A 25,661-nucleotide genomic window follows, 5' to 3' on the forward strand; every position below is an offset into this window, starting at 1 on the left:
AGCTTTGAAAGCCAGTTTCATGACTGGCCAGGGTACAGTGTGACCACTGTGTTTGATTCTCTTGAAGTTACCCGCACCCTATATATATATATATATGAAAGGAAATAAAGTCAAAATTGTTTAAAAACTGTTCTTTATTATTAGATGCACAACGCACTGAGAGAAATTAGAAGGTAGATTTGAGGGGGGGAGGCTGGGTTAGGCGGGTGGAGGAGGAGGGAAGGACAAGTCCAGAAACCAAATCAAAAGTTCACATATGCCAGCTTTCTGGTGCTTGGGCGAGCCTCTGGGGTGGAGTGTGTGGGTCCCCGTAGCCTTCCCACTCGTGTTCTTGGGTGTCTGGGTGAGGAGGCTATGGAACCTGGGGTGGAGGGAATTTGATTATACAGGGGCTGCAGCAGAAGTCTGTGGTCTTGCTACCTTTCCCGCATTAGATCCACCATACAGCGGAGCATGTCAGTTTGCTCCCCCATGAACTTGACCATAGCGTCCTGCCTGCTCTCATCGCGCGCCTCTCTCCTCTCTTCATGTTCCTGTAATGCTTTACGGACTCCACAGTTGTTTGCCTCCATGCATTCAGCTGGGCCCTATCAGTGCAGGAGGACTGCATGAGCTTGGCGAACATGTCGTCTCGAGTTCGTTTTTTCCACCTTCTAATCTGGACCAGCCTCTGGGACGGAGTAGATAGGGGCTGTGTTGAAACAGTTGTACCTGTGGGAGGAGAAAAAGGGAGGGTAGTATTTTAAAAAATACATTGCAGAGAACAAAGGGGGCACTTTGGTATGAGTAAGCCATCACACACGTCCGGGCAACAGAATTCATCTTGAAGGCATCTCCCACAGGGTTCTGCTTCTTCTACATTCATTTCAATGCTTCCAAACTGCTGGGCCTCCTTTCCCACAGCAAGCAATGCCTGGTGGGTTTGCCATATAAAAGGAGGGCCTGCGGGCTATCTGGGATGATCACTGCACACAACAACCCCCCCACACACACCCGCACCAACCACATGGCTCTGATGAGGCTCAGAGCAGGGATGAGCCCTTTACACTAAACGCAAACAACCCAGCACGGCTGGGTTTCCCCCATGCCCCCAACTGCGTGGCTCCGATCAGGCTCTCACTCACCAGAAGTATCTTCTCCAGGGTCATGGAACAGGAGCCCACCTTGGGAGTGAGGGGAAGCTGTTGGATCCAGCGTTAAGATTAGTTCCTGGCTGGGGGGGAAACAGATTCCCCACTTGCCACCTGTGCACTGTCCTCCTCCTCCTCCTCCTCCAATGTCTCTTCCTCCTTGCTCCATGCAACTCCCCCCTTGCAGGTGTCCATGGACAGTGGTGGCATCACCCCCCATAATTGCATGGAGCTCACGGTAAAAGCGGAATGTATGGGGCTGTGACCCATAGCGCCCATTTGCCTCCCTGGATTTTTGGTATGCTTGCCTGAGCTCCTTGATTTTTGTACGACACTGCTCTGTGTCCCTGGAGTAGCCTCTTTCCGTCATGGGCCTGGAGACTAGCATAGGTATTTGCGTTCCTTTTTTTGGAACGTAGTTCTGCCATAACAGACTCATCTCCCCAGCATGCGATGAGATCCAGTACCTCCCGTTCGGACCATGCTGGAGTTCATCTGCGAATCCGGGACTGCATGATCTCTTGTGATGGACTCTGCATGGTTGCCTGTGATGGTGGACTGTACTGATGGTCACCTGTGCTGCTGGTGACCAAACAGGAAATGAAATTCAAAAAGTTCTCGGGGCTTTTCCTGCCCACCTGGCTAATGCATTTGAGTTGAGAGTGTTGTCCAGAGCGGTCACAAGGGAGCATCCTGGGATAGCTCCCGGAGGCCAATAACGTCAAATTGCATCCACAATACCTTTAACCCAGGATTGCGATCTCGATTTAAGCGCTACTCCACTTGCCAAGGAGTCCCCACGTAGAAGCCATCTGTCCCCACGTATAATTGCTTCATAAAAATACTGAGAAAAACTTGCACCCAAGAGTCCTAAAAGATCTGGCTGAGGAGATCTCTGACGCACTGTAGCGAGGCGAAGACTCACCAGCACATTATCTCCTGCTTGTCATCTTGGGAATTAGCTCTTTCCAGCCTTCGGAGTGCCCTCTGCCAACAGGTATCTTGCCTGCTGCTGGCCCCGTGTCCATCCTTGACCCTGGTGCCCCTTTACCTCAGGGTTCTGCCTCAGCAGTCTTTGGTTTCCCCTCATAGGGGAACCTCCAACCCTCTAAGCCCACCTTGCCTCAGTCGTCATCTAGCCCCCACTCACTGGGGCAAACTGCAGTCTGTAATAGCCGCTCATCATTGGCAAGGGGTTAGGACCAGCTGCCTCTGCCTATTCCCAGGCTGCATCTCTGTAGCCCCAGTACCTTTTTAAGGTCTTGCATAAGGCCTGCAGCCTGGGGAATTGGCAGGCTGGAGCTCCCCAGCTCCTCTTGCCTTTCCCCAGCACTATTGTACCTCTGGTACCCTGCTCCCAGGCAGCCAGGTCCTTCTCTCTCTGCCACTAGAGAGAGACTTCCAGCTCCTCTCTGAGCCCTTATAATAGTGCCAGGTGTGGCCTCATTGCGGCTTGGCCCCAACTATGGCTGCTTCCCCAATCAGCCCAGGGTGGCTGCTTTTACTCCTTTTCCCAGCCGCAGCCTCTCCAGGGCTGCTTTTAACTCCTGTTCTCCAAGAGTGGGACAGCTGCCCCACTACACCTATTAATGTTAATTTTTGAAAAAAATATTGGAATGACAAGGAAATGCCCAAACACTGGAAGAGTGCTGATGTGCCAATATCAAAATGGGAGGTGGGATGACCCAACTAACTATAGACCAGTTAGCCTAACATCAATACCAGGAAAAATAATGGAAAAGCTGATATGTAATTCAATTAATAAAGAATTACAAGATGAAAATGAACTAATGCGAGTCAACATAGTTTTATAAAAAATAGGTCTTGTCAAGCGAACCTGATTTTATTCTTTGAGGAGATTACAAGCTTGCCTGAAAAACATAACTGCATAAACGTTATATATTTAGATTTGTGTAAAGTGTTTGATTTAGTAATACAGGACAGTCTCACTAAAAATTAGCATAATACAATACCAATAAAGCACACATTATATGGATTAAGATGTTTTCAGAAAGGTACCTCAGGGTTTGATACTAGGCCTGACAGTAAATTTTATATTTACTTCCAGATCATTGATCAACATTTTCATCAATGATCTGGAAGTAAATATAAAATTACTGCTTATGAATTATGCAGATGACACAGAGAATGGAGGAATGGTAACTGATGATGAGAACAGAACATCTGTACAGAGCTATCTGGATTGCTTGGTAAACTGGTCACATTCAAAGAAAAATGTTTTTATTCCAAGTGGACAGGCAACTGCACATGAGCTCTCAGTGCAATGCTGTGACTAAAAGGGCTAATGCAGTCCTTGGATGTACAAATAGGGGAGTAATGAGCAGGAGCAGGGAGGTGTTTTTACCTCTGTGTACCCCATAGGTGAGACCGATAATGGAATACTACATAGTTTGGGTGTCCATTTTTTAAAAAGGATGTTGAAAAATTATAGAGGGGTCAGAAAAGAGCCACACAAATTATTCGAGGGCTGGAGAAATTGCTTTACAGAGAGAGACTTGAAGAGCTCAATCTGTTTAGCTTATCAAAAAGAAGCTGACATGATTACAGTGTATAAGTAACTCCAAAAGGCACTTGAATATAGCAGAGAAAGGCATAACAAGAACTAATGGCTGGAAGCTGAACCCAAACAAATTCTAATTGGAAATAAGGCACAAATTTGTAACACTGAGGATGATTAACCATTGGAATAAACTACCAAGGAAAGCGGTAGATTCTCTATCTCTTGATGTCTTCAAATTGTAAGCAGGGGAATGGTCCCACTATTGTGGGGATCTTTCCTGGCTTCTGCACTACCCCAGTGAAAAGAGCTAGCGGAAGGATCTGAGTCCCCCCTCCCACTTTCTTTACCCAGAGGCCTCCCTGCCCTCAAGGACTCCCCTTCCACTCTCCTCTCTGGCAGAGTCCTTGTAACCCTAACAAGGCTGGGCCCAGATTCCTGGGGGGCTTGACCATCAACCTTGCTGTGGTCACCTAGGACAGGGGCTAGGGTGTCCCCACTTTGGGATACTCTCCCTGCACTGGACACTTCTCTGACCTACTGATCATTACATACAATTTAAAGCAAATACAATGTATCTAATCAGCAATTAATTTTAAAAAGAATAAGGAAAAATGGGAAAGGTTAAAGGAAAACACATCACCCCGCTCTGTGGCAGAGAACATTACAAACAGTGTCTCTGGAATGTCAGAGCAGTTCAGTCTGTTCCTTCTAAGTCCCAGGCCTCCTTCTCAGGCCCTGGCTGTGCTGCAAGGATGCTAAGGGTTGGACACTTGCTCTAGTGGTGGCCACACACTTCCGGGCTTTGGGTGGTGGGACCCTTCTTCCCAGCGTCAGCCCCCCATCGGGTTAAGATCCCCCTCCCAGTCTGACCTGCAAGGACCGTTGGCTGGGGGGGGGGGTCTTTCTGTGCTGGGCCCTTTGCCCAGGGTCCCTCGTTGGCTGGCCCTAGTTGCTCACCGTACCCAGCTCTAGACTGCTCCAGCTCCAGCCCCACTGTTCTAGCTCCGGCTCAACTCTGCCTCACTGATGCTGCTGCTCTGCCTCCAGCCCCTTGGTCTGCTTCTCTGGTCCCTCTGACTCTGTGGCTGCAGCTCTGCTCCCAGCACAGGATCTGCTCTCCCTGGGCTGCTTCTGTGACTCTGCTCCCAACTCTGACCTGCTTCCTGGGCTGCTTTTCTGGCCCCTCTGGAACTGGCACAGCTTGGCTCCCCAGCTCAGCTTGGGCCCCTGTTCTCCTTAGCTCAGCCCCACTCTGTCTGACCCAGGCAATTCAAGCTCACACGGAGGACAGGACCCCCCCAGGCCTCCTGACTCCCTGATTAGCCTGCCCGCCCTGTCAGTCAGGCTGTCCTGGAGCATTGGCCTCTCTTCATTGTTCCTGGGGACTGTCAGTCTCAGGGTCCTGATTTCCCATTGACCCTTCCCCTTTCTTTTGGTACTGGGAGCTAGCCAACCAAAACACCCCCACTGAATGTTAGTAAGGGGGCAACAGTCCCCTTACAAAATCAAGCCTCAATGCCTTTCTAGAAAATTTGCTGTAGTCAAACATAAGTTATTGGGCTCAATACAAGGGTAATTGGGTGAAATTTAATGGCCTGTGATACATAAGAGGACAGACTAAATGATCTAATAGTTCCTTGTGGCCTTAAACTCTATGGATCTATGAACATATTATTCAAGTATATACTTTCCTTCACCAAAATCTAAGCTTATTCCCTTTGAGGTGAATTTCTGTTCTCTTCCCAATAAACATGAACAGTTTTTATAGATTATAGTTAGAATTACATCTATCTTTAGGATCTCCTCCATAAAATCTATGCCTTATGAAACCCACAACTGTTTCTATGCAACTCAACCATTTAGGGAATATGGAAAAATCAACCCAGGGCTCTGAGCATTCTAAGTGAGCCTGTCTCCTCAATTTCTCTGTTTATTGTTCATATCTATGTAAGGGGACCATGGATCCATGCATTAATACACTTCAGTATCAAGTCCTCTCCTTTTAGGAATGAGAAGTTCAGACTCTTATGGCACTCTGAGTGGGTAAAAACCTAGAAAGTGCCCATCTGCAATAGCAGGCGAGTGGTATTTTGTCAAGCAAACATTCAAAATGGGACTAAAAGATTAAGTGACAGAATCAAAAGCTGCAGTGGCCACCTCATCTTCACACTTTGTAGTGACTCATCAAAGCCACAGAGGCCACTTGGATTCCCCTCTTATTTTGGTTGCCCAAGGTCTTCACTGCTGCTGCAGCCAACCCAGTTCTCCCCTTATGGCACCTGAGTTCTCCTATTAGCTGCTTTGCTTCTGATAGTAGGAGTACAGGATCTGCTAGGGTACGGGGCTCAAACCACCATCAGGGCTATGGGTGTATGTAGTCCATTGGGGGAGTGGCTCCTCCCCCTCCAGGTCTGTGGGCAGCCAATCCGCCCACCATGTCTCCAGGGGTTGTCTGATGTGGGGAATCAGCGGGGCAACAGGAGACATGAGCTCAGGCCTGTGATCAGGGTGGAACAACAAACACAGTTACAGGGCCCCAGCCCCTGGTTGGGGTGGGGCAGCAAAGAGTCTTGGGCAGCCAGACAGGGATTGGCTACCCCTGTGCCACTTCCCAACTTCCCCTCAGGGTGTACCTGGCTCTGTAGAGGGCTGTCCTGGTTGTGAGGAAAGAAGGCCTCTGTCAGGGCTTGCAGCTCCTCCATACTCAGGTGGGTAAATGGTCCTGGCCACTCCTCAGCTCCCTGGGGGTCTGCAGTGGCCTCCCAGCTCGGGAACTCACAAGTGACGTCTGGCTCCTCCGGCGGCTGCTTCCCCACTGAATTCTCCAGCACGCCTTTTGTACTTCTGGTCCCGCCCACTGACTTCCAGCGGGAGGGTTGAGCATGGTGTGGCTCCGCTCACCAGGGTTCAATGAGGGGCTCCTCCCCCTCTGGGTCTGTGGGCAGCCAGTCCGCCCCACTACAGTATACAATGTACATCCTTAGCTAAGACATCTTATCCTACAGTGTCTATTTCTGTCAGTCAGTCAATGTTATTGTGGATTCTGTTTCTGACTCTTTCACTAAATCACTCTATGACGTTGGCAAATCTTAACTCTTGTACAGCTCACTTCGTTCATTTGCAAAATGGATACAATAATGCATAGGTACTTCACAAGGCTGTTGTAAGGCTTAATCACTGATCATTGCTTGTAAAGTGTTTTGAGAGTCTTTCATGAAGACTTTCTATTAATTATTTAATAAACGAGCAATACATGAATAAGAAAGTGTCTCAGTACTATTAGAGATTACATAAAATCCCAAAGGAACAAATAGGTAGGGAAACTAGATAATTGTTTAAAAAATGCAAACCAGAAAGCACTTTAAGGTGATTTTTTTTCTTATAGTTTTGACTTTTTTCATCAGCAGAAAGCAAGCTTTACAAAGTACTGAACCCTATTTATATACACTGGAGTGTTAATTGGAGGCCTACTCAAGAAAGCCTCCTGACTGATCTTTCCTTTTTTTTACTCATCCAGAGACAGTCTTTGAGGCCAATGAAGCCTCTGTCTCTGCCCCTCCTTCTCCCTGATTTTAGAGACCTAGAAGTGTTGGAGATTTCTCTATAAATGAAAACTGAGTTAAGTTGCTAGTTCTTACTTTGCAAAAGACAGATTAGAAAACGGAAATCAGAGTAAAATGGTCACTGTGGTTGAAAGTTTGTCATCATGTTTTTTCCAGAAACTTACAGGTTATTCATGACCAGTGTTAGGTCCCAAAAGGAAATCCATCTACAGGGAAATTTTCAAAGGCACAAAGGGCATTTAGGTGGTCAACTCCCATTGAAAAATCAATGGGGATTGGGTGACCCATTTCCATTTGGACCTTTGAAAATCTCCCCCATATTCCTCAGCTCTATGGGAGATCCCAAACCAAGTCACAGTGCCTCCAGGGCTATTGCTAAAGAAGGCCCCCACAAATCCATCTTAGACACTAGAGGTGATATCCTAGCACTACTGAAGCTAATGAGAATTTTGCCATTGACTTCAATAGATCTAGGAGTTCACAGTCAGCTGAGTTGGCTTCTCTATTGAAAGGCCAACATGAGTAGGTAGCTCAATAGTGTGGATTCGTGGTCTAAGCACAAAGCTCAGAACAAAAGACATCCTCATGCTCACTTTGCATAAAACAAACCATAAGTTTGTTAAAAGCTTAGCCCTGGTGCTAAATTTTTATTAGTGTCTATGTAAGTAGGAGGATGAACTGGGGACTTGTGACTAAAAGACCCAGGGAGACAAATCACCCTACTTTCATGAGTAATTTATTATGAGCAACAAGAGTGCCGAGTTGAATGGCGTAGAAGGAATTAGAATCACAGGGGAAAATCAGAAAGGCTGGCACACAGTGGTATAAATTACTGGCCTCCTTACCTGAAGCTTATTTGTTAAATTGTTTCTTGAAAGTGTCTTCTAATTGTTGTGAGCACTGCGTAAATCCCAGCACAATAACCTGGGCCCCACTTCTCCTGCAGTGGGAGGATAGTGATGGTATTCTGATTTCCAAGCCCTTTTTATATAAAACAAGGCAGCAAAGCTTCAAGATGCTCCCTAAAAAATCTCACTGAGCTTCCCTCAAATTCTCAAACACTCATTGCAAAGACCAGGGTGGTCATGATTGACAGGAACTATTTACAGGACAGGAGAGGAAGAGCGGGAGTGTAAAAATTGTTTTACGGGCCCACCCCAAAATTCTAAGCCTGGCTCTATAGCCCTCTAACTAACCTCAATGGCATAAATAGGACAATAAACAGTTCTATAGCATGAAACATGTCTGAGAAACTGGATTATTTTATTTATGTCTGAACTCACCTTTCTGGAAGGGGATGGAATAAAAGCCACAAAGGCTGTCACTTTAGTATCTGCGTAACATGATTAAGGCATTAATAAAAACTGTGAACTCTAATTTCACATAAACATATAAACTGGTTCAACTGTAATGAGGGAATTGTGTGAAAATGCAGGAAATACCATTGCTAGAACTGTCACGTTCACAATTAAATTTAAGGAACCTTGAACAAATATTTCCTTTTTTCTCCTTTTCCTTTGGTATGAAGTTTTCCTCTGGCTACATGTAAAGTAGGTTCTCTTATTTTGCATTTGTTTGCTGCTAAATTGTTAGTACTTGGATGTCTTTAAAGACTTCTAACAATAAGTAGGCAATGGACTGAATGCTTTAAAAAAAAAACCTGGAGAAACGTTTACAGGGCTAACTAATGTTGCATATTAAGTTGCAAAACTAAGGGAAGTAAAAAGAAGAGAAGCTATTTTGTACTCACCATTCAGGGTTTTGGGTATCCAAGCTAAAGTAATGGTCCAAAGAACAGGAAGATAAGGTCATAGCTGTACCACATGAAGTGGACAGAATCCAAAAAAATCTTTTTGAAGGTATCCATTCTTGTAACAGAACAGAATGTACTCTTCGTTTGAAACAGACAGATCAAAATTTTGCAGAAGACCTATGCAAAGTGTATTAATAAAATGGCTATGTACAGTTCTCACAGTTAAAAAAACCACCACGTTTAGATAAAAAAATCCCTTTCCTTATGCTGCCAAACACTATGAATAAGAACTTTGCATCAGTTTAAGGGAAACCCTCCATTTGAACTCTGCGATTCTGCGTTCTGATGAAGAGTGTCTAGTGGGATGCTGTTTGCAACTTCCCCAGATCAGTATTTTCAAGATAAGGAAGTGATTCTTGTGTTCTTTCTTCTCATTCATCCTTGACATGTGATATAAAGCCAAAATCCTGAACAAATGTGGTCACTGAACATCCCATAGCACTTTTTGGTAAGAATAAAGGTGTTAACTATGACCAAATCCTTGTCAAATTCCAATCTGGGTACTCACATTTTGCACACCTGAATTTCTCCCTGCAGTTTCAACCGGATACAGTATTCTTCTTCATTTACTGTTCTAAATTGTTTTTCTGAAGGCTAGTCTAGATAAACTGCTAGGGCTCAGCTGATGTGTCAATTTATAGCATATTAGCATTCCGTGCAACCAACTGTCCATCTGGACCCTACTGCTGTGCATTAAAATTTCCCTAGCGTGCATTGACCTACTCCTGTTTCAGAACTTTTAGTGTGTGAAGCTTGGTCCACACAGACAGATAGTGAACGCTCTGCTATTGTGCTGCAGATTTACACCCTAGCTTGCTGCGCACTAAATGTTGATCTAGAGAATTCCATAGATATAACACTGCTGCCACATTTCATTCAAGCAATGGCCACACTTCAGCGATAGGAAAAGTCAGAATTTTGTTAGACTTTCTAGAGGCTTCAGGATCAAAAGGTGCTATGTCCTATTAATTAACTTTGTGACTGGATTTTTAGAGTGACAGTGAGAGAAATTTTTTATTAGGAACTTTCCATCAGTAATGCACTTAGTCCTTATTACTGATGTACCTGTTTTCACTTTGTAATTTAACCACGCTGACAGTACAATATTGTTCTTCAGTCAGGATGTCTCTGGAAAACTGTTTAATATTTTAAACATATTTTAAAACAATGTGGCTTATACTCACTGGATCATTAAGTCATCCTCCTCCTTCCTGTCAGGGCCAGCTTCAGGCACCAGCCGAGCAAGCACGTGCTTGGGGCGGGGTAGCACTCGAGTTTGTTTGTTTTTTTTGGCCAGGCGGCGCTCGGCGGGGGGGGGGGCGCTTCGGGCAGCGCGGCGCTAAGGGGGTGTTTTGGTGGTGTGGCGCTAAGGGGGGGCGGGGGCTTCAGCGGCATGGCGCTTGAGGGTTTTGGCAGAGTGGCGCTAAGGGGGGGTGGGGGTTTCTGTGGTGCGGCACTCGCGGGGTGGGTCGGCGGCATGGCGCTCTTTTTTTTTTTGCTTGGGACGGCAAAAAAGTTAGAGCCGGCCCTGCTTCCTGTCATCTTGTGTAGGATGAAAACAAAAATGTGGTGCTTTCACATAAAGGCTGAAAGCTCCCACAGTCACTCTGTAGAGGAAAAAAAAAAATTATGATTACACTGCCAGTCTGAATACCTACTACACTAGCATTTAGAACACACAGCAGTAAACCAAGCCTATGTACTCCAAATAGCAACAATACTTAAACAAAATTCCAAATCCTTTTATTATATGGATGAGATGTTGAGGATTAACAACACCCCTGGGAGTCGCAACTTCCTACCAACATGTAGTGTAAGAATTATCAATTATGCACCTCAGAGTATCTTCTCCCACAATATATCTAGTAGTTTTATATGCGTCCTCTTATAGTACATGTCATGTTAATTTGTCATAAACACTATCCTTTAAATATCAATACTCAAATGTATTTCAAATAGTTATTTACTAATAAGTTCTATCAATTGTATGATCAATTCAGTATTATAGTTAGAATTATTTAGATTTTTTTCATTAAATACAAATAGTTTTCCTCTCTCACTCAACCAACTGTTTAGATGGCTTAACAGTGTTTGGCAAATCATTTAGCCAACATATTTTATTCTGTCAGTCATTGATTAAATTCATTCTGCTCCAAAACCAAGACTAGCTCCCTCTGCTGTACACATCTGAAACAAATAGCATATTATTAGCATATGCAAACTGCTCAAGGGTAGCTGGAAATTGTGGAGTTCTGCTGGCACCAACCCAGGTGGGGAAGCCCAGTGGCACATAATCTACCAGGGGCTGTAGTTATGGTGACACATTTCAGGGAGAGGATATTGGGGCTGGTACAGCATAAACAATGGACAGTGTTTGCTGAAGAAGAGGAGTGTTCTGGGCAGCAGAGAATGCACAATGTCAGGTAGATGTTAAAGCCTGTCCCCTGCTGCAAAAATTAAGGGACAGCAGGACCCTGCCCTCAAGTTGGTGAAAAGAGATTATGTGGCACAGGGAGTAGGTGACAATTTCCTAACTTTTTTCAGCTTGGCCCAGTGATTTTGAATTCCTTCTAACCCAATTAATCAGAATGAGTTTTTTCCCTGCATTTTTATTCACAAGTCCATATGGTTTCTTATGTGATTCCAAAATAAAAGATCTTATTTACAAAAACACTAACAAGAAATGGGACAAAATTATACTAGTTTTATGCAAAAAGTGAATATGGATATATATCCTAAGGATGGATTTCATCTATGTGCAATCTTCTTCAAGAACTTCAAAGGAAGTTCAATGGCAATAGACATCTAGCTGAATCCTGACATGTCTTGATTTTATCAAGGCATGAATATTAAGGCCATGATGGTTTGGATAACCTATGTACAATTTTCAAATTTTGATAGATTTTATGAACTCTATGTGTAATTCCAATCTTCAATGTGTAGTAATCAGCCATGGGCTGACAAGGACTGTACCACATATCACATACCCTGTTTGGAAGAAGCTACAGAACAAACAGAAGAAGTCATTAATATGTAACAACTGTTCTCTGTCATAACAGTGGCTATGCTAAAGAGGGTGCCTGAGCTGGAAGAATCCATTTATTCCAGGTGGTATGCAGGGAGAGGGGGTTGGAGTGGAAACTCCCCAAAAGGGAATAAAGAAACCAGGTGTTAAAAGTGGCTTTCAAAAACTGAAAAGTTGAAAAATCAAGGGACATGCTTCTCAAGCAAGGACATTTTGATTACTGCACCAATTGAAGCTGAAAGGAGCTGGCTGTAGGGGTCACAGAAGAGATGCCATGATCCAGAGGAAAGTGAGGACCAGGAGAAGGGACCTGGAACCCTGAAAGGACTATGACCAAATCATAGAATCATAGAATCTCAGGGTTGGAAGGGACCTCAGGAGGTCATCTAGTCCAACCCCCTGCTCAAAGCAGGACCAAACCCAACTAAATCATCCCAGCCAGGGCTTTGTCAAGCCTGACCTTAAAAACCTTGAAGGAAGGAGATTCCACCACCTCCCTAGGTAACCCATTCCAGTTCTTCACCACCCTACTAGTGAAAAAGTTTTTCCTAATATCCAAAGAATGCTCAGGAGTAGTGAGGAAATTGTAGCAGGGAATGGCATATAGGTGTTCCTTTTTTTGCATGGCTCTGTATATCTCTTGTGCTGTCTAAAATAAAGAGTGATTGGTTTACAAATCCCTCTACATCAGGGGTTCGAAAACTTGGTTCACAGCTTGTTCAGGGTAAATCCCTGGCAGGCCGCAAGACACTTTGTTTACCTGAGCATCCGCAGGTATGGCCGTTCGCAGCGCCCATTGGCCGGGAATGGCGAACCGCGGCCACTAGGAACTATGAGCCTGTGGATGCTCAGGTAAACAGAGAGACTCGCAGCCTACCAGGTGCTTACCCTGAACAAGCTGCGAACCAAGTTTGGGAACCCCTGCTCTACATAGTCTGTGTTATTTGCTTCAACTATCATATAAAAGGGTAAACTGTGAACCAGAGTACTGCATGAAGGTGGCGCTCTGGAGAAGTTGAGCTTAAGCTACTGAAGAGTATTGGGTCCAGGACAACTGGACTGTAGGGTCTCACTTCCAAAGTGGGGTGCCAGACACAGAGTCTATGTCAAGGAAGTGAGCCTAGCAGCTGAAGAAAGAGATAGTGCCCGGAGCCTACTCAGATCCAGTGCAGGTTAAAAGCACCTGGATAGAGTATTGGGATCCAAACACAGCAGCCTGATGAGTGTCCAACAAAGGGAAGCTTAACCATAACTGTGTTAATGGCACTGAAGCCAGATGAAATGGGCAGTTTCCCCAAAAGCTTTCTTTCTTACATTTTGGCAAAGAGCTACTTTAGGTTGAGGACATTTTATAGGGATGTTTGGCCAAATCCCAACTCCTATCCATACGTGCATCCATAACATGGTAAACAAGGTTGTTCCTATTCAGAGCTGAAAGTTAACTGTGAGACATGTCAAATAGAAATGAACAAACATCTTGCATTTATTTGCAAGTGTCAATTACCTGCACTGCCCATTATAATGCATAAAAGGTGGTGTCTCCAGTGTAAGAAAGTAGCTTTTGCCCCTATGCTAGTATGAATCATTCCGCAGTACAGAGAGCCAGGAAAAACTGCAGTAACCATTGTAAGAATACTATAAGAAGGATGAAACAATACCAGGCACTTCCCTTCCCAACCCTGTAACAATCTTGTACACACAGCTAACAAAATCAGAAGAAGGAAAAAAAGAAACAAAACTGAACAACTTTTGGAGTGACTGCCAGTCAAGGCTAGTCCTATCCACCTCCTTATCGCCATTAAATTCTAGTGTGCCCAATACAGGTTTTGAATCACACTGAGATTTTTTAGCCTCATGTTATTCCTTTTTCAGAATTGAAGTCATTAAGTGTGTACTGGAAATGTATACAAGAGAACTCCATGAGAGCATGATAATGGGTCATATATATGCTGTGGATACACAGATATCACATTCTCAGTTATAGGAGCACCATAAATCTAGACATTGCAACTCAGAGGATAACTGAGCTATATTGATCATGTCTGCTTTGATCGAGTATTCACACATCAAGTATTTATTCGTGAAACTTCCAGGGCTCTGTCATCCCATAAGCACAACTTCCATTGACTTCAAAGGGAGTTACTTGGGTGTACTTTATGACATAATTAGATCCATAAAGTCCTGTCCCAGGATGTATTGCATACCAAAACCCAGGACAAATCCTTGCAGGAAGGGAGATGAGTCATTTTTTGTTGTAGTTCCAGAGTCCTGGTCGGGAATCTATAGGCTTTGCTCCCAAGACATTGAAATATATGAATTATTTTTCCAATCAGGAACTTAATTTATAGAAGACCTAGTCTTGAAATGCCTCACACAGGCATATAAAGGCCTCTTGCACCTTAAAAGTTGTATGTGTGAGTATATGGGATTTCAAAGCAGTAGATGCCCTGTGCAAGGACTCTCCACAGCCACTTGTACACCACTGAGACATTCATGACTCTCTGTGGAGTCAGGGATGTTGGTTTTCAGAGGCATGGTCAGTGGGTCAATGACTGGTATGAGGCCAAATGGCACAAAACCTCCATAGCACAGAAGCAGTAGTTGTATCTATTACTCTCAAGCCCCTCCACCCCCCGCCCCCCATCTCAAATGTCTATCAGTATTTGGATGTGGCTCAGTTATGCATGTGCTCCATCTTTGCCTTGCTTCTAAATTAGGGGTTAAAATTCCATCTTTATAGAAAAGTATTTTTCTTTGGCTTTGGTTTTGGGCTCAGGATTGAGTCTTAGCTGTATGCTATTGTAAATGGGCTTTGAAAAATAGCATTCAGTGATCCAAGTACAGAAACTGATGTTATGTTTTAACAAAAAATGTAAATAGCTTGAATTTTGTTTAGATGTTCCTGGCACATACAGATTGTGTTTATGTTGCACAGGACTAGTGAAACAATGCTGGCATGTTCACCACATGATACACACAAAGTAATTCCACATTAAGGTGGACATTTAAAAATGAGAGAAAACTAGGACTTTATTTCTGTTTCCTTTGGAGGAAAAAGTGTATTTATGAAATAATTCACAATCTTATTCCTGATGGCCTCACCATCCTTAAGACTATGCAGTTTCATACAGTGTGTGACACTCCCATATGGTGTACTCTAGAGCAGTGGCAGGCAACCTGCAGCACGTGGGCCATTAAGGTGAGTTGATTGCAGGCCGTGAGACATTTTGCGGATGTTGACCATCCGCAGTCACGGTCCCCTGCAGCTCCCAGTGGCCACGGTTCGCAATTCCTGGCCAATGGGAGCTACGGGAAGTGGTGGCCAGCACGTCTATCTAATGGCTAAGACTTAACTTAATAAGCTATAGTCTTTGTTCAAGGAAGATTTCCTGCCAATTTTTCTTCTTTCCAGTCATGTCTGACTTTCTTTCAGTCAGGACCTTCCACAGAAGTACAAGGTGCCAGTTTCCCTGTCTTCCTAGGTGAAAGATAAAGATGGAGTCTCTCTCTGTTTCTTATATTCCCAAAGATGTTGTTTTTGTCTTACAAGTTAGCAAGGCTTTCTGGGTATTCAGTCTCTTGTGTCTCTCTGGAGTACAGGAGCCATGTTAATTCTCAGTGTCTTGAGTTTAGGATCAGGATAACTTCTGCTGGTTTAGCCTGATGGCTTTGTTTACTGCTATTATGTAAACTGAGGTAAACTCACATTCCTTTGTCTTGGGCAGACCTGTTTATCACCTTTACCTAGGCTAGGCTGTCTTGTCTTAAACATATTCTAGTAACATCATACAGAGGGAATTCATATCTTCACCTATAACATTCATACATGCATTTTACAATGATATTAATAACCAGCAAGGTATTGGATTTTATGATACCTTACATGGTACCTTTTTGATAAATACAATGACAACAGGATATTGGGTGTAGTGAGTTGGTTGGGTCTAATGAGAGACAGTGTACCCTATGCCAGTGGGCAATAGAAGTCTGAGGGTCATAACAATCTTTAGTTAAAGGCTAATCTTTTCTCAGGAGCGAATATTCTGGGTGAACTCTTAAAACAAGTTTCACTATATACTTTGAATATCTTTAAACAAATCTCCTTATTATCACAAGACCCCTTCTGACCAAACTTACTCATCATGTTTTTCTTCAACTATTGCTGAGTGCCCAACAGATTTATCTTGGTTTTGGTTTGTGTGCTGAACTGTGTACGGTGGAAACTGCACTTAACATTTACAATGAAGAAGAAGCCATATAAACATCTCCATTCCTCCTTGCATCAACACCATACAGGTGGTTCTATATCATGACCAGCATTATTCTAACTGCATTGGACTGCTTTTTATACCATTCTTCAACTTTCCAGAAGGACTATGGAGCAATGTGAGGCTTTCAATCCCCTCATATACTCTCGTTGGGGCTAAATACGATGTTTTGACATCTCATGGAGCCCTGCTTCCATAACAGGACATGGGACTGGAAATGGAAATTGAATCTGTCTCCTTCTTCATAGCAGTGCACATACCCACAATTAGACCTCCAGATCAACTTAAAAAAGAAACACACCCCAAGATTGTTCTTCTGATTCCTGATACAGATTGCAAGCTATCTCCAAGGAATTATGTGTAAAGCACTGCTCCTACTTACTGCCTTTCTCAGCTTTTGTATGATCACCTTCTAGTGAGAAAACCATAGTAATGCCCATAATCCTGACATCTGTCAAAATATGCTACCTCTGACAGCAGTGAAACTGTAAACGGATTGACACTCTGGGTGATGAGGTCAGGCAAAACAAAACTGTTCTCTTGAGATGCTTAAAGGTAAGTGCTAGACTGGCATGCTCTCTTATTCAGTGTTCAAACATGCAGAAGTAATAGTTTCTTTCTTGTTTCACAGCTCAGAATTAAAGATGTTCTCCAAACTGCCTGTGTCTTTCCTTTCTCCCAGAGAAACAATACATACTGTACATGAATCCAGTTATTAAAGAAGATAAGAAAAAATAAATAGTTTGCGGGAAGAGAAAAAGACATGAGAAATATTGAGGAGAAATTTAATTGTGAGTGCCAGTGACATACTTGGCATAAAAGGCAATATTATGCATCAAATGTTTTACAACAAAAACTTTTGACAATTTTACCATTGTCCCTAAATTACCTGATTACCTATTTAATTTTACATACAGCTCCCAGCCAACATGTCCAAAATACCCCTCCTATTCTTTAGCCATTTGCCCCAATTAAGATCAGAAAGAGCATTTTTGTGTAACAAGCTCCTTTCTCCATGACCACAGCCTTCCCTCCAGACAGCAAGAACCTTAAAAATAGGGCCTTTATTTATTTACTGTAATTGTTATATAACACCCATCCCCATGTAACTGGCTGTGCTACAAAAGTTAGCAACAACAATAAATAAAATAAGTCTGGACCCAGTGGCCCAGAGAGAAGCAGTTGTTCTGCCAAGAGAAGAGCCAAGGAAAAAATAACCCGGAAAAAAAGAGCTGGTTAGAAATGGGAAGACGAAATGGTCAAAGATGCACTGACCAGATAGGTCAGCACAGTTTGTATACCTAGGTACCCATGTGCAGTCATCACTGCTATATGTCAGCACCTTAAACTCAGCCCCAAAGACAACTGCAGGCAGACATATTTAGGGAGGGTATCATGGAAACAAGAAGGCTCTGCGCCTGTGCCGAAATCAGTGTAGTGCAGTGAAGATATCAACAGCAAGGACAGATCCACCAACTCCATCCACTTTGGAAGAACACTGCGGAAGCAACAATCACTTACTACCCTGATCTTAGATTTTCAAGGATTTTATGTATCATTAGCATAAGCAAGACCTTGAAAATCCAAATATTTTCACTCCAAGGATAAGTTAATGTGCAGGGTCCTTTCAAGAGGACACAAAGTCAGTGTCCAATTATAGCTCCCTCACATCCCCTGTTGAATTCAAAGGTGCCTTTGGATGTATATAGCACATACTGTAGTACAACCAGCGCTTTCTAACTCAACTTAGAAAAGGATAACTCCAGCTTCACTTTGCCCTTACACAGACGTTTGGGTGAGAGCTATGAGAATAGCTGCTGGTAAGCATGTCAGAAGGCAGGCCTCCGTCTTGTTTTTCTTATGATAAGTAGTTTTGATTAATGTTGATAAAGATTTGCTTCTGCAGAACAATCCAGTTGTTTACTGATGCCCTGTTTCTATTAATCCCCACCAGTCCACAGGCATGCTGAAAAGCACCAGTCAGTGTTCTGCTATGGTAGCCAGGTTGTGCTCACTGAAGCGCTACTGCTTTGCACCTCCTCCTGGAATATACAGGTGTGCACTACACAATCCTGGGGCACTGAATGAGCTGAGATACATTTATTTTACTTTGATCTAACTTCCTCAGCTTTCTGAGTGAGACGCTGTCAGAGGTGCTCATATGGCCACTGCCTATTGCCTCATCAGCATTCCTCTTGGTACTATACTATCAAAGAGGTTTAGAAGTTCATCTTTCAGTAGGGATAACTCTAATCTACCTTAATCCAACAGCTATTATCTTTGGATAAGCCTTTTATTTTTCTAATGATGCAACCTGTATCTCTAATTATAGGACTTAAAAACACATTTTCTGGTCTAAAATAAAGAAAATCAAGATACAGAACACTGTGTGCAAATGCGGTCGGCTCATCTCAAAAAAGATATATTGGAATTGGAAAAGGTTCAGAAAAGGGCAACAAAAATTATTAGGGGTTTGGAACAGCTGCCATATGAGGAGAGATTAATAAGACTGGGACTTTTCAGCTCGGAAGAGAGTCGACGAAGGGGGGGATATGATAGTGTTCTATAAAATAATGACTGGTGTGGAGAAAGTAAATAAGGAAGTGTTATTTACTCCTTCTCATAACACAAGAACTAGGGGTCACCAAATGAAATTAATAGGCAGCGGATTTAAAACAAACAAAAGGAAGTATTTCTTCACACAACGCACAGTCAACCTGTGGAACTCCTTGCCAGATGATGTTATGAAGGCCAAGACTATAACGGGGTTCAAAAAAGAACTAAAGTTCATGGAGGATAGGTCCATCAATGGCTATTAGCCAGCATGGACAGATCTGATGTCCCTAGTTTCTGTTTGTCAGAAACTGGGAATGGGCGAGAAGGGATGGATCACTTAATGATTACCTATTCTGTTCATTCCCTCTGGGGCACCTGGCATTGGCCACTGTCAAAAGACAGGATACTGGGCTAGTTGGACCTTTGGTCTGACCCAGTATGGCTGTTTTTATGTTCTTATGTACCTCCTAGCTATAGAAGGGAGCCAACATTCATGGACAGCCTCAAGCCTAGAGACTGTTTCTGGATAAAAACCTCAGTCCTAAATATGCTTTTAAAAGGCTTTTTTCCTTTTATTCCCCTCTCTCAGTCCATGGTGACTCATGATTATTCAGAATGGGAAAATTCCCTCATGACTTTATGCTTGAAGCCAGGATGTTCTTTTCAATGTCTTGACATTAACTCTAATGGTTCACTACTCTGTTTCTGGGCTGGACAACGGGTAGTTCCTGAAGCCCATTTCATGTAAACAACTGGCTTGGGAGATGTCCCTCCTTGCCTGACTGCTCACCACTCTGCTCTGAGGCGGATCTGAAGTTTATGAGCATTTTTTCTATATGCATTTTTTCTATATACCATGCTCTGTATACATGTCATAATGACTATCAAGTTCAAAACATTACAAACTTTCATAAAATACCTTACTCGATGTATTTTATTGTATTATAACACAGTATGCAATTGGCTTAACTGTCTATTTGGAGGTTTAAACCCTCTGTTTTCCCCTTGGGGTGTCTGGACCCTGATTATCACAATCATCCTTCTCCCCTCTTTTCTGTGAGTGTCCCTCAAAGCTCCATTCTTGGCCTTCCTCTTTTCTCCCCCTATACTATCTCTGTAGGTGCTCTTATCCCCTTTATGCAGGTTATTCTCCAATCTACCTCTCTGCTGATGAGCTATCTCCTTTCATCCAATCTAGTATCCTGGCCTATCTTTTTGATATTTCTTCTTGGATGCCCAGTTGTCATCTTAAACACAATATAGACAAAACCGAGATTTGGATTTTTCCCTCAAGCCCTCCCCTCTTCTTGCTTTCTGTATCACTATGGGCACCACCACACTTTTCTCAGTCATTGAAGCACATAAACTAGGCGTCATACTTGATTTGACTCTTTCACTGGGCACTTATTCAAGCCATTTCTAAGTCTTGCTGATTTTTCTACATTGTATCTCTAAAATTCAGGCTTTTCCTTGTCACAAGAACATAAGAATGGCCATATTGGGTCAGACCAATGGTCCATCTAGCCCAGTATCCTGTCTTCCAACAGTGGCCAATGCCAGATGCTTCAGAGGGAATGAACAGAAATGGGGGAAATTCTCAATTGATCCATCTGCTGTCACCCAGTCCCAGCTTCTGGCAGTCAGAGGTTCAGAGACACCCACAGCATGAGGCCACATCCCTGACCATCTTGGTTAATAGCCATAGATGGACCTATCTTCCATAAATTTATCTAATTCTTTTTTTAACCCAGTTATACTTTTGGCCTTCACAACATCCCCTGGAAATAAGTTCCTCAGGTTGATTGTGCATTGTATGAAGAAGTATATTCTTTAGTTTGTTTCATTAGGTGACCCCTAGTTTGCATATTATGTGAAAGGGTAAATAGCACTTCCTTATTCACTTTCTCCACACGAGTCATGATTTTATAGGCCTCTATCATATACCCCTTAGTTGCCTCTTTTCCAAATTGAATAGTCCCAGTCTTTTTAAGCTTTCCTCATATGGAAGCTGTGCCATATGCCTAATCATTTTTGTTGCCTTTCTCTGTACCTTTTCCATTTCTAATAAATCTTTTTGAGATGGGGTGACCAGAACTGCACACAGTATTAAAAGTGTGGGAGTACCTTTTCTAATGGTTCCTAACATTCTATTATCTCTTTTAAGTGCCACTGCACACCGAATGGATGTTTTCTGAGAACTATCCACTACGACTCCAAGATCTATGTCTTGAATGGTAACAGCTAATTTAGAATCCATAATTTTGTATGTATAGTTGGGATTACGTTTTCCAATGTGCATTACTTTGCATTTATCAACATTTAATTTTATCTGCCATTTTGTTGCCCAGTCATCCAGTTTAGTGAGATCCCTTTGGAACTCCTCACTTTGCTATGAGCTTGCATAATTTTGTATTGTCTGCAAACTTTGCCACTTTACTGTTTACCCCTTTTTACAGATCATTTATAAATATGTTGAACAGTACAGATCTCTTGGGAACACTGCTGTTTAGCTCTCTCCATTCTGAAGACCAACAATTTATTCCTACCCTTTGTTTCCTATCTTTTAAGCAGTTACTGATCCAGGAGAGGATTTACTCTCTTATCTCATGACTGCTTACTTTGCTTAAGAACCTTTGGTGAGGGACCATGTCAAAGGCTTTCTGCAAGTCCAAGTACACTATATCAACTGGGTCAACCTTATCCACGTTTGTTGATTCCCTCAAAGAATTCTAACAGATTGGTAAGGCATGTTTTCCCTTTACAAAAGCCATATTGATGCTTTCCCAACAAATGGTGTTCATCTATGTGCCTGATAATTCTGTTCTGTTCTTTACTATAGTTTCAATCAATTTGCCTTCTATTGTAGTTAGGCTTACTGGTCTGTAACTGCCAGGATCAGCTGTGGAGGCTTTTTTACAAATTGGTGTCACATTAGCTATCCCCCAGTCGCCTGGTACAGAAGGTGATTTAAGTGATAGGTTACATACCACAGTTAGCAGTTCTGCAATTTCAATTTGAGTTCCTACAGAACACTTGGGTGAATACCAGATGATCCTGGTGACTTATTACAGTTTCATTTATCAATTTGTTCCAAAACCTCTTCTATTGACTCCTCAGATTTGTCACCTAAAAAGACTGGTTCATGTGTGGGAATCTCCCTCACATCTTCTGTAGTGAAGAAAGATGCAAAGATTTCATTTAGCTTCTCTGCAATGGCCTTGTCATCCTTGAGTGCTCCTTTAGCTCTTCGATCATCTACTGTCCCTACTGATTGTTTGGCAGACGTCCTGGTTCTGGTGTACTTAAAAACATGTTGCTGTTAGGGCACGTTTTCACTGGCAACATTAAAGTGCTGCCGCGGCAGCGCTTTAACTTGGCTTTTGAAGTCACGGCACAGTGCTGAGAGAGAGAGAGCTCTCCCAGCGCTCTCAAAAAAACCCACCTCCCCAAGGGGAATAGCTCCCAGCACTGGAGCACTGTCTATACTGGCACATTACAGCGCTGAAACTTCCAGTGCTCATGGGGCTGTTTTTTCACACCCCGAGTGAGAAAGTTGCAGCGCTGTAAAGTGCCAGTGTAGACAAGCCCTTGGTTTTTGTGTCTTTTGCTAGTTGCTCTTCAGATTCTTGTTTAGTCTGACTAATTATACTTTTACACTTGACTTGCCAGAGTTTGTGCTCCTTTTTATTTTCCTCAGTAGGATCTGACTTCCAATTTTTAAAAGATGCCTTTTTGCCTCTAGACGCCTCTTTTACTCTGCTGTTTAGCCATGATGACCTTTTGTAGGGAAGGGAGTCTTTTATTCTTTTAATTTGGGATATACAATTTAATTTGAGCTTCTATTATGGTGTTTTTTAAAAGATACCATACAGCCTGAAGGCATTTCACTCTTGTGACTGTTCCTTTTAACTTCTATTTAACTAGCTTCCTCATTTTTGTGTAGTTCCCCTTTTTGACGTTAAATTCCACTGTGGTGGGCTTCTTTGGTATTTTCACCCAGACAAGGATGTTAAACATAATTACGTTATGGTCACTATTACCAAGCGGTTCAGCTATGTTCACCTCTTGAACCAGATCCTGTGCTCCACTTAGGACTAAATCAGAAATTGCCTCTCCTCTCGTGGGTTCCAGGACTAGCTGCTCCAAGAAGCAATCATTAATTGTGTCTAGAAAGTTTATGTCTGAATCCCATCCTGAGGTGCAAGGTACCCAGTCAGTATGGGATAGCTGAAATCCTCCATTATTATTATTGTGTTTTCTATTTTTATAGTCTCTCTAATATCCCTGAGAATTTCACAATCCTCAGCAGGTGGCCAGTAGTATATTCCTACTGCTAGGGCTGGCTTTAGGCTGAGTTGCCCAATTCCCCTGAATCGGGCCCCGCGCCGGCACCTTTTTAATTTTTACTCACCCAGCAGCACTCTGGGGGTCTTTGGCGGCATTTTGGCGGCAGGCCCTTCACTTGCTCCAGGCATTTCGGTGGCGGGTCCTTGAGTGCTGCGGAAGACCCGGAATAAGTGAAGGACCCACTGCTGAAGTGCCGCTGAAGACCCGGAGCACCGCTGGGTGAGTACGAATCAGGCCCCGCACTTGTTAAAGCCGGCCCAGCCTACTGCTATACTCATTATTCAAGCATGGAATTTCTATTCATAGAGGTTACCTAGTATAGTTTGATTCATTTAACATTTTTACTATATTTGACTCTATGCTTTCTTTCACATATAGTGCCATTCCCCCACCAGCATGACCTACCCTGTCATTCCTATATATTTTGTATCCTGTAGTTACAATGGAACATTCCACCAAGTGTCTGTGATGCCTATTATATCAACATCCTCATTTAATACCAGGCACTCAAGTTCACCCATCTTAGTATTTAGACTTCTAGCATTTGTATATAAGCACTTATAAAATTTGTCACTTTTTAGTTGTCTGTCTTCATGTGATATACTTGAATGGGATTCTTTTTCATTTGACTGTTTCTCTTCAATTTCTACCTGTACTTTATCAACTTCCATACTCTCCTCTTTACTAGACTATAGAGAATCCCTGTTCATAGATCCTCCCCAAGGGATGTCCCTGTCAGCTTTCCTCCAGCCCTATGTCTAAAAACTCCTCTATGACCTTTTTAATTTTACATCCCGCCAACCTGTTTCTATTTTGGTTTAGGTGCAACCCATCCTTCCTGTATATGCTTCTCCTTTCCCAAAAGATTCTTCAATTCCTAATAAACCTAAAACCCTCCTCTCTACACCATCATCTCACCCACACATTGAGACCCTGCAGTGCTGCCTAACTGGCCCTGCGTATGGAACTGGAAGCGTTTCAGAGAATGCTACCATGGAGGTTCTGGACCTCAATCTCTTACCTAGCAGCCTAAATTTGGCCTCCAGGACCTCTCTCCGACATTTCCGTATGTCACTGGTACCTACAAGTACATGACCACTGGCTACTCCCCAGTACTGCACACAGAATTATAGAAGATTAGAGTTGGAAGAGACCTCAGGAGGTCATCTAGTCCAACCCCCTGCTCAAAGCAGGACCAACCCCAACTAAATCATCCCAGCCAGGACTTTGTCAAGCCGGACCTTAAAAACCTCTTAGGATGGAGATGCCGCCACCTCCCTAGGTAATCCATTCCAGTGCTTCACCACTCTCCTAGTGAAATAGTGTTTCCTAATATGCAACCTAGACCTCCCCCACTGCAACTTGAGACCATTGCTTCTTGTTCTGTCATCTGCCACCACTGAGAACATCCTAGCTCCATCCTCTTTGGAACCCCCCGTTCAGGTAGTTGAAGGCTGCTATCAAATCCCCCCTCACTCTTTTCTTCTGCAGACTAAATAACCCCATTTCCCTCAGCCTCTTCTCGTAAGGCATCTGCCCCAGTCTCCTAATCATTTTCGTTGCCTTCCGCTGGACTATCTCCAATTTGTCCACATCCCTTCTGTAATGGGGGGACCAAAACTGGATGCAATACTCCAGGTGTGGCCTGACCAGTGCCAAATAGAGAGGAATAATCACTTCCCTCAATCTGCTGGCAATGCTCCTACTAATATAGCCCAAAATGCTGTTGGCCTTCTTGACAAGAAGGGCACACTGCTGACTCATATCCAGCTTCTTGTCCACTGTAATCCCCTGGTCCTTTTCTGCAGAACTGCTGCTTAGCCAGTCAGTCCCCAGCCTGTAGCAGTGCATGGCATTCTTCCTTCCAAAGTGCAGGGCTCTGTACTTGTCCTTGTTGAACCTCATCAGATTTCTTTTTGCCCAGTCCTCCAATCTGTCTAGGTCACTCTGAACCCTTCCCTACCCTCCAGCATATCTACCTCTCCCCACAGTTTAGTGTCATCTGCAAACTTGCTGAGAGTGCAATTCATCCCATCATCCAGATCATTAATAAAGATGTTGAACAAAATTGGCCCCAGGACCAACCCCTGGGGCACTCCACTTGATACCGGCTGCCAACTAGACATCGAGCCATTGATCACTACCCATTGAGCCCGACAATCTAGCCAGCTTCCTATCCACCTTATGGTCCATTCATCCAATCCATAGTTCTTTAACTTGCTGGCAAGAATACTGTGGGAGACGGTATCAAAAGCTTTGCTAAAGTCAAGATATATCACATCCACTGCTTTCCCCTCATCCACAGAGCCAGTTATCTCATCATAGAAGGCAATCAGGTTAGTTAGGTATGACTTGCTCTTGGTGAATCCATGTTGACTGTTCCTGATCACCTTCATCTCCTCCAAGTGCTTCAAAATGGATTTCTTGAGGACCTGCTC

General features: G+C 43.4%; 1 long non-coding RNA gene across 3 annotated transcripts in view; it reads right to left on the reverse strand.

The window, feature by feature from the left end:
• Positions 1-552: 552 nt before the first annotated feature.
• LOC123372806 overlaps positions 553-25,661 on the reverse strand; it is a 113,203-nt gene continuing 88,094 nt past the window's right edge. For 2 of the 3 annotated variants that reach the window (XR_006580462.1, XR_006580461.1), the window contains one exon: positions 553-711. This is a non-coding gene — a long non-coding RNA (uncharacterized LOC123372806). Of the gene's footprint in view, positions 712-10,468; positions 10,635-25,661 lie in introns of those variants that run through there. The other variant, XR_006580463.1, reaches the window with a different exon arrangement.

The sequence above is a fragment of the Mauremys mutica genome, chromosome 6 (genome assembly GCF_020497125.1).
Source record: "Mauremys mutica isolate MM-2020 ecotype Southern chromosome 6, ASM2049712v1, whole genome shotgun sequence".
Taxonomy (NCBI): domain Eukaryota; kingdom Metazoa; phylum Chordata; order Testudines; family Geoemydidae; genus Mauremys; species Mauremys mutica.